This window comes from Sceloporus undulatus, chromosome 1 (assembly GCF_019175285.1).
Source record: "Sceloporus undulatus isolate JIND9_A2432 ecotype Alabama chromosome 1, SceUnd_v1.1, whole genome shotgun sequence".
Lineage (NCBI taxonomy): Eukaryota > Metazoa > Chordata > Lepidosauria > Squamata > Phrynosomatidae > Sceloporus > Sceloporus undulatus.
This window is the reverse complement of record NC_056522.1, coordinates 367,401,984-367,412,283: the sequence shown is the minus strand read 5'-3', so window position 1 is coordinate 367,412,283 and position 10,300 is coordinate 367,401,984. Positions and strand designations below refer to the sequence as shown.

Here is a 10,300-nt window from a genome sequence, read left to right as displayed (position 1 = left end):
TAAATTCCCCTAATTCGATCCTTCCTAACAGTGTTCATGTTGTTTCCAATTTATGGCTACCCTTAAGCACACCTATCGCTGGGTTTTCTCGGCAACATTTGTTCAGAGAGGGTTTGCCTTTGCTTTCCTCTGAGGCTGAGAGAGTGTGTCTTGCCCAAAATCATGTAGTGGGTTTCCATAGCTGAGTGGGCATTCAAACCCTGACTTCTAAGAGCCATAGTCCAGCGCTCAAAGCACGACTCCACTTTGTCTCTCAGGCTTAGTGTACAAAGCATGGGATGCACTATAATACTGTATAAATACTGAGTGTAAGGAGTTTATCACATGAGGGCAAACTGCAAAAATCCCATTCAAAAATGGGATTTAAAAACCAGAAAAAAACCACAAAAGCGGGTAGTTTTTCACACACGACAGGGTTAATGTGACATAAACCCAAACAGAAAGTAGACAAAACTCACCCCTTTTTACTTTCGTCTGAAATACAACCCACTTTTGCGTTTTTTTGTTTGTTTGTTTTTACTTTCGGTTCAAGTTAACCCAGAACATCGTCTGAAAAACTACCCACTTTTCCAGCTTTTTTCCAGTTTAAATCTAGTTTCTGTATGGGATCCATCCCATGTGATAAACTCCACAGTAATCAGAAGTTAAGGTTTGAAGCAGGGAAAGCACAATTGCAATCCCCACACAGCTACAAAGCATGGAGTGGGATGAGGGTCAGCTGTCTTGAGACCATTGCAGCACAAAGAAGGAGTCAAGGGGCACTTCAAAGACTAACAAGTGTTATTTGGCATAAGCTTCCATGGTCTGAAGTTGGCAGCAGTCCACTAAAGCTTGTGCCAAATCAGTTTAAGATTGTCCTGACAGTCACTACTCAAAAACTTATGGATGGAGCAGTAACTTTCTTAGGATCAATTACAATTCCACAACAGACTTTTCAAGCTGTCCACAACTCTTCAACATGCTTGATGGTTTAAAATATATTGGGTGAGGGTGGCACAGGGGCATGGAAGTCCAAGAATTTGCTTCTGTGTTTTTTTAAGCCATGAGTCTGTAGAAAGTAGCAAATTGGCCATTTTCTGACAGGCTAGCATAACTTGGAGGTGGGGGGTGTACAAGGACAAAAGGGGGCAGGATAATAAAGCACATTGTTCAGAGCTGTTGGAGAAAGGGCAGCATAAAACCTTTACTGTGGTTGTTAACTACTCTCAAGTTGGCTTTGACGTATGGCAACCCCATGAATGAGAGACCACCAAGTCACCCTATCCTCAACAGCCCTGCTCAGGTCTGGCAGACTCAGGGCTGTGGCTTCCTTGACTGAGTCTATCCATCTGGAATATGGTCTTCCTCTTTTCCTACAGCCTTTTATCTTACCAAGCATTATTGTCTTTTCTAGTGAGTCATGTTGTCTCATGATATGGCCAAAGTACAACAGCCTCAATTTAGTCATCTTGGCTTCCAAGAAGAATTCAGGCTTGATTTGCTCCAGGACCCATTTATTTGTCTTTTTAGTAGTCTACTGCATATGTATACGTAGTAGATTGTAGTCAAGAAATCAGAAGGAGACTAGGAATGGGAAGGGCAACTATTAAAGAACTAGACAAGAACCTAAAGTGCAAAGACATACAGCTGAATGCTAAAGTGAGGATAGTCCAAGAGAATGTATTCCCCATCACCATGTACAGACATGAGACATGGACAGAGAAGAAAGCAAATAAGAAGAAAATAAATTCATTTGAAATGTGGTGCTGGAGAAATGTGCTGAGGATACCATGGATGGCCAAAAAAACCAAACAAATGGCTACTTCAACAGATCAAACCTGAATGCTCCTTGGAAGCCAAAATGATCAAGTGAGGCTCATTATGAGAAGGCATCAATCATTAGTTAGAAAACACAATGATGCTGGGAAAGGTAGAGAGCAGTAGAAGTAGAGGAAGACCACATGCCAGATGCATGGACTCTATTAGGGAGATTACAGGTATGAATTTACAGGACCTGAGCAGAATAGTGAAGGAAAAGGGGTCTTGGAGATATCTCATCCACAGGACACCATGAGTCAAAGTCCATTTGAGAACAACTAACAAGAGAGTTAGAGTGGCATAGTGATTTGAGTGGTGGACCATGACTCCGGAGATCAGGATTTGATTCCCAGCTTGGCCATGAAACCTGTTATGTGACCTTGGGCAAGTCACACTCTCTCAGGCTCTGGGGAAGGCAATGGCATACCTTCTCTGAACAAATTTTGCCCCCCAAAAAACCCATGATAAGATTGCCTTAGGGTCACCATGCGTCAGAAACAACTTAATGGTGCACAACAACAACAACAACTGTATCTGTAGACCTCTATCTGCCTTCGAGTCAATCCCAACTCATAGTGATCCTATGAATGAGACATCTCCAAGCCCTGCTATCCTCCATGCTCTGCTTGGGTCCTGCAAACTCAGGCCCATGTCCCATGTCCTCCTTAATTGAGTCTATCTATCAGGGGCACGGTCTTCCTCTGTGATACCATCTATCTTTCCTAGCATTATTGTCTTTTCTAATGAGTTGTGCCTTTTCATGATGAGGCCAAAGTACGACAGCCTCAATTTAATCATATTGGTATTTCCATCCTGATCCACTCAAGGACCAATTTGTCTTTTGGGCCATCCACAGTATCCTTAGCACTCTTCCATAGCACCACATCTCAAATGGATGAGTCACCAATGTCTGAAACTTAATATGGCCAAAACAGAGCTACTTGTCATTCCACCTAAGCCATATTCGCAATATTCCTTTTCAATTACTGTGGACAACACTGTTATTCAACCTATGAATGAAGCTCATATTCTGGACTTTTTGTTTGGTTCTTCTTTATTGTTTGTTCCGCAGATCCAGGCCACTGCCAAATCATGTAGATTTTTTCTCTACAATCCTGCCAGGATTAGACCTTTTATTTCTGTCTCGATGGCAAAAACATTACTCAATGCGCTGGTGGTCTCGTGCTTGGATTATTGCAATTCACTTTTGGTGGGTCTTCCTCAATCCCACCATGGCCCTTTAATTTCTGTGCAACACTTGGCAGCCAGGATCATCTTCTCTCCCCGTCGTTTTGATCACATCACCCCCTTATTGTTATCCTTTCACTGGCTCCCTATTCCTTTCAGAATCTGTTACAAACTTCTTCTGTTGACTTTTAAAGCTCTTTGTGGACTGGCTCCCTCTTTCTTGTCAGCGCTCATCTCTTCCTATCATCCTCCCAGTGCATTGTGATCTTATGACAGCAGTCTCCTAACTCAGCCAAGGTTCTTCTCCTGCCCTGCTCAAATTCTCCCATACTGCTCCCCATGCTTGGAATCTTCTCCCCACCCAATTGAGAACTGTTACTTCCTTGGCCAATTTTAAGGCCAAGTTGACAACAAGTTTGTTTAGTGATGCATTCCATATCACTGTCAATTTGTCATGATGTTTATGTTTTGATTGTGTGCTTGCTGTATTATTTTAGAGAAGTTTTAATTTTGCAATATTGACGTTTTAGACTGTATGCCGTTTGGCAGGTTTTTATTCTTGTTTCATTTTGATATCTACTATGTAAAGCACTGTGCAAATCTTACATGCTCTATACATAAATGTTACTATTACTATTACTACTACTACTACTACTACTAATAAAGTGAGTTTATCTTCTTTCTGTCCACTTTCTTCACCTCCAGCTGTCACATATCTGAGGAAGTAGACTGAAGTCTACAAAAGCTCATGCTGCCAACTACTTTCTTTCAGTTAGTCTCAAAGGCGCTTTTTAGGTTGTAAGCCTGAGGGCAGGGAACCATCCAATTAAAAAGATTGTATGTACAGCGCTGTGTAAATTTACAGCGCTTTATAAATAAAGGTTAATAATACAAGATCTCTCTACATACTGATTCTACAGACTCACACGGCTTTAGCAATAGCAAGTAACAAGTACATTTCTATACCGTTTATCAATGCACTTAAGCATTACAAATTGTAAGCTAATTGCCCCCAACAACCTGGGTACTCATTTTAGTAACCTCGGAAGGATGCCAGAGTCAAGCTTGAGCCCTTTCACTGGTATTGAACTCGCAACCTTATGGTTTGTGAGTGAGCGGCTGCAGCACAGGCATTTAACCACTGCACCACCAGAGCTCCTGGCTATATCTTTGATATTGTTGCAGATATAGGGTGCAAATAACTGAAAACCGAGGCCCAAGGTAGGATAGGAAAACAAGTTTAATTTGGCCAAAAACTCACGGGGAATCATTTCCCAAAACCTGCGAGCCCCAATCTTTGTCCACATCCTTATTTTATAACATTAGAATAACACAGGCTGGACTTCATCCCGCCCCGGACATTCCATAGAAAGCATTTCCTATTACATACGACACTTGCTATCATCTCTCTTGCTGACATTTCCAACTGCATAATCACTTGCTTGCAGAAATCAAGAAGTGAAACTTCAGGTTCTGTTACAAATATTGCTGAGTTGCAGATTTTGACATCTAGCCCTCCTGAACTCAAAACACTCACCGAAACCAGACAGTAAGGGGAAAAGAGGGAAGTCAGCAAATTTCTGGCTAACATATCTCTTTTACTGACCTTTGGTAAGTAGCTCAGTAGCTTATTATTATTATTATCCCCTTATCAAGCAGCAAGCCAACAAGCCATTAGCTTCATAATATTGCTTGGGGGTACTCCTGGACTCATCCCTCCAGTTTAAATATTGCTTGGGGGTACTCCTGGACTTGTCCCTCCAGTTGTCATCTCAGACAGATGCAAGAGCCAGGTCTGCCTGTTATCAGCTTTGACTGATATGTCAACTGTGGCCCTTCCTGGAACCAGGGGACCTAGAAACGGTAGTACATGCACTGGTAACCTCTCGATTCAATTTCTTCAATGCACTCTACATGGGGCTACCCTTGTACCTAGTTCAGAAACTTCAACTAGTTCAAAATATGGCACCCAGATTGGTCACCAGAAAATCTAGAGGCGACATAACACCTATATTAAAATCGCTTCGTTAGCTGCCAGTTAGTTTCCGGGTGCCCTACAAGGTGTTGGTAATAACCTTTAATGCCCTCTATGGCTTGGGTCCAGCATATTTAAGGGAGTGCCTTCCTCCATTCAATCCACCCCGCACACTCAGGTCCTCTGAGAGAAACCTATTGCAGCCAAAGACGACTAGGCTGGCTGCAGTTACCCAGAGGACCTTTTCATCTGCCGCTCCTGAACTGTGGAATGACCTGCTGGAGGAGATCTGTCATATTATGACTCTTGACGCCTTTAAGAAGGCTGTCAAGACGGATCTCTTCTGGCAGGCCTTCTCTGACTGACTGCCCCATAATGTTGATATGGCCACCCTGTCTGCCCCATGATGCCTTGTTTTAATCATGTGTAATGTATGAAGTTAATTGTAACTGTAATTGTATTTTAAGTGGGTAAGGAAATGATGTGATTTTTACTTATATTTGTTTTATAATTGTTATTGTTTTGTTTTATGGTTGTAACCCACTTTGATCCTTCAGGGACAGGCGGGCTATAAACACATTGTTGTTATTATTATTATTATTATTATTATTATTATTATTATTATTATTATTATTATGCTATAGCTTTTCTATATATCTCTACCAATATTCAACTCAATACACACACACATATATATGGTGATACGTGGTGATGGGGAATGCAATGACTGTGACGATCCTCCCTTTAGTGCTCATTTGTATATCATATATATGCGTGTGCGTGTGTGTGGAGATACATGGTGATAGGCAATGCAATGACTTGAACAATCGTCCCTTTGGTGCTCAAGATATATATATATATATATATATATATATGGAGATACATGGTGATGGGCAATGCAATGACTCAGATGACCCTCCCTTTAGTGCTCAGTTGTATATCTTTACTCTTCAGGATGTTGTTTACTTGTTCCAGGGCTGCCCTTCCAAATTCCTAGCCTCCTCCTTCCCTCTTGCCTTTTGCAGTCTCCATGTAGCTTTACACTCTGGGATCTTGCCCAGTTCCTTCAAATAGCTGCCCCTTCCAAGTCTTAGAGCCTTCTCCTGATTTGTGGACTGTAGCCTCCCTTGTAATTAATGACTGCCATTTAGAGACACACAACACAACCGGTGTGGCTGTCAACCTCCTTCACACACACCTCCTCTCCTCTCCACTCCTTGATCCCATTCACCCGCCCCTCCTGCTCCAAGGAAGTGCTCTTGGGGAAGGCATTGCTGGGGAGGGGGGAACCAAAGGTGATGGGAACCAAAGTCAAGGGGCCAAGGCAGGTCGGGGAGCCATATAGGGAATGGGGGGGGTCCTCACCTCCTTCTCCTCCGCCTCGCGCACCTTCCTTCCTCCTCAACGGTCAGCAGCGATTCTGACAGTGACTGGGAAAGAGGCGGGGCAGCCGGCAGGTGCCGGACTAGGGAAATCTGATTGGCTGAACTAGCCGGAGGGGGCGTGGCTTTAAGTGGTGTGTATAGAATGGTCGAGGAGGGGTGGAGAAGTGGACGCAGCAGCTCCCTCTAAGGGAAAGAGAGTAAAGAGAAGTGGGTGGAGCCATGTAAAGTGACTTGTAGGCGGAGCTTTCCTCTCAGCGAGATGGCTGTTTGTGTTGCCCCTAGAGATATGTCTAATTCTAGAGTGCCGCGCGAAACAGAGCTTTACTGTTCTAGGGTTCTCCAGTCAACATGAATATCCAAAACACACTGCAGAAATAATCCAGTTTGAGGCCGCATTAACTGCCCTGACCCTGAGGGGATTATGGGAACTGTAGTTTTGTGAGCTTTTTCTGTCAGAGAGCTCTGGTGCCACAATAAACTACAGTTCCCAGGATTTACCAGGACTGAGCCAAGGCAGTTAAAGTGGCCTCAAACTGGGTTATTTCTGCAGTGTGTCTTGGACCTAGGCTGCATCCGCACTGCATAAATAATCCGGTGTGACGCCGCTTTAACTGCCATGGCACAATGCTATGGAATTCTGGGATTTGTAGTTTTGAGAAACATTTAGCCTTCTCTGGCAGAGAGCTCAGGTGCCACAACAAACGACATTTCCCAGAATTCCATAGCATTGAGCCATGGCAGTTAAAGTGGTGTCAAAGCGGATTATCTCTACAGTGCGGATGCAGCCTGCGTAACAATAAATTCCCAACTGGAGCTAACTTTCTTTCTGTGAAATTATCTGTATGGGAAGAAAGTATGTGGAACTGATCCTGGGTTTAGTGGGGTCATGGTACCATTTTGTATTGGACCCCAAAAATGATGTTTGCCTCCCGCTCAGTTGCAAGTAGAAGCTTAGCCTTTCCTCGAGTGGCACACAGTTTCAACGCTTTTAAAAATTATTGATCTTGTTTTAGAAATTCCCCACCCGACATGAGCCCTGAAGGCAGATTAGTATTGAAGACGTAAGAAGGCGTATCATCTTCTGTCCACTTTGTTGTTATTATCACCGAGTAGCCACACTGCAGAATTAAAGCAGTTTGATACCAGTTTAACTGCCATGGCACTACACCGTAGAATCCTGGGATTTAATTTGTGAGAGATTTATCTTGGTCTGCCAAAGAGCTCTGGTGCCTCACCAAACTACAAATCCCAGGGTTCTGTAGGATAGAGTCATAACTGTTACAGTGGTGTCAAACTGCTTTAACTCTGCAATGTGGCTGCATCCTACTACCCTCTCAATCTGAATGGACTATGACTCTGGAGACCAGGGTTCGAGTCCCTGCTGAGCCATGAAACCCACCGGGTGACCTTGGGCATGTCACACTCTCTCAGCCTCAGAGGATGGCAATGGCAACTCCCCTCTGAAGAAATTTAACAAGAAAACTCCTTGATAAGTTCTCCTTAGGGTTGCCATAAGTCAGAAATGACTTGCAATAACAAGGCATACAACAACAACAATCCTATGGAGAGTTCTCATGTAATGTCTGGAGATGTATGAAGAAACCAAAAAGCCATCCGGCAACAGGTTTCGTTCCTCTTCAGATAATATTACTATCTTTGAATAGAAATATGAAACAGAATGTAGTCATGGCCTAAAAGCTCTTATGGGCAGGGCTCTCTTTACCTCTTGTTTATCCCCAGGGCGAGGCTTTGGTAAAAATTCAGGGAATTTAGCAATAAAAGGCTCTTCCTATTTCCTGGAGCCCTTCTATTTTGTCCTGACTCACAGGTTACGGAAATAAGTCAAAGGGTGCATCTGCACTGTAAATAACGCAGTCTGACACCACTTTAACTGCCATGGCTCCATCCTACAAAATCCTGGGATTTGTGGCATTATGAGGCACCAGCACCCTTTGGCAGGGAAGGCTAAAGCTCTTGTAAAACTACCAATCCCAGCATTTCCTAGGATGGAGATACAGCACTTAAAGTGGTGTCAATCTGCATTATTTCTACAGTGTAAATGCACCCCAAATATTCTCTGACCTGTTCCCTCCCTCACTATTTGTTTCAGCAAGTGACATCGAAGGGATAGGAAGTGCATGGTACTTCAGAGGTTGTTTAACTACAACTCCTAGCTTGTCTTATGAGTAGGGTTGCCATAAGTCAGGACCTCCAAACCAGGACAAATGTAGGACAAGATTTTCAAATGCAGGACACATTTTTTTTAAAATGGAGGACACACAAAAAATTGGATGATTTTTAAAAAATGTTAATATAAATGCATGTTTCTTAGGCATGAACAAAATGGAGGACATTTGGGCATTATTCCTAGGCAGATGGCAGAAATGTACTTCCCTTTCTGGCCAAACCACCCCCCTCCATTCCAAAACACACACGACAGCACATTTCGGCATTGAACATGGCTTTACTTAACATTGCCTCTCTTGCATATTTCAGAGGCTTATTCCATAACGAAACCGCTTGGGTTTAACACTTAGCATGGTTTAACATGGCTATGCATATTGAACATGATGTCAAGGTGGTTTCAAAAGAAGTGGATTTGCCATTTCAGGTTTCTTCCACCAACTGTACTTCTCAGAAGTGTCTACAGTGGTACCCCGGGTTACGAATATAATTCGTTCCGCGGCGCCGTTCGTAACCCGAAAGATTTCGCAACCCGAAAAAGCCATAGCCGCTAGCGCTGAAAGCCGCGATTTCGTGCGAAAAAGCGCCGAAAAGCACCAAAATTTTTTTCATAAGCCGAAAAAAAAAAACGTAACCCGGAACAGTTTTTTCCTATCTAATTTTTTCGTATCCCGGAAATTTCGTAACGCGGTCATTTCGTATCCCGGGGTACCACTGTACTTGGTCAAGGGAAAGCACAAAAAATACACCAAAAACACACTTTGGAAGGCGACACTGTCTTGCTTTCAGAGAGAGTGAGCGCATGCCTCAGAAGCTGATTGATATCAATATCACCATCCTCATCATCATCACTATCATTGTCCAAGCAAAGCAGGCTTGTTAGCATTCAAAGCACCCAAATGCATTTTGGATAGTCACACCATCTCAGCTTCAGAAAGAGTGAGTGCATGCCTCAGAAGCTGATTGATATCAATATCCCCATCAATATCAATATCACCACCAGAAGGCTGGGTTGTATATATTTAATAACAAAAATAAAATAAAATAAAAAAACCAAGGCTCGGTTGTATATATTTAAAAATAAAATAAAATTTAAAAAACAAGGCTGGGTTGTATATTTTTAATGATATAAATATGGATTGAGACTATTAGTCGCTCTTATTGCCTTTTTGGCTGAAGGGTGGGGTATAAATACCATAAATAAATAAAAATAATTAATAAATAATTTAAAAAACCCACCAAGACAGACCTGAACTGGCCACTCACCTCCCCGCCTCCTCCTCCTCTTCCTATTTGGTGCCAGGAAATGGCGCTTTTCCCTCCCCCTGGCCAGAGGCCTTGGTCCTCCTCCTCCTTTGCTTCTTCCTCCTCCTCCAAAGCTCCTGACACTGGCCAATGGCAGACTGGGGCTGGAAACAGGCCAGCCCCTGCTCTTCTGCCATTGGCCAGAAGGCTTAGGGGACGAGCGCTGTCCTTTAAGCCCCACGTGTGGGCGCGCAAAAGGGGCGAACATGCGCTGCTGCCGGCCGCAGCCCAGGCAAGTACTGTGGGCGGTGCAGCAGCTGTGCTGGGGAGGTAGAGGAGGAGTGGAGGAGGAGGAGGGCGGCGCGGCCATGGAGGAGGAGGAGGAGGAGGAGGGTGGCTGGCCAGCCACGTTAGCGGCCGCAGCAATGGCCGCATGAGCAGCCCGGCCCAGAGGCTGGGACCAAAACCAAGATTTGAGGCGAACCGGGCCGGGCCGGGCCCAGTTCCCCCAAAAGCGGGATTGTCC

General features: G+C 43.8%; 1 protein-coding gene across 3 annotated transcripts in view; it reads right to left on the bottom strand.

Annotated features, from left to right (window-relative positions):
* The window catches only part of CLBA1 (clathrin binding box of aftiphilin containing 1), a 36,338-nt gene extending 26,506 nt beyond the window's left edge, over nucleotides 1-9,832 (bottom strand). The window contains exon 1 of one of the 3 annotated variants that reach the window (XM_042446262.1): nucleotides 9,796-9,832. The gene's annotated coding sequence lies outside the window, so the exon portion shown is untranslated. Of the gene's footprint in view, nucleotides 1-6,325; nucleotides 6,510-9,795 lie in introns of those variants that run through there. The other 2 variants (XM_042446263.1, XM_042446261.1) reach the window with 2 other exon arrangements.
* Between the last annotated feature and the right edge of the window lie 468 nt (nucleotides 9,833-10,300).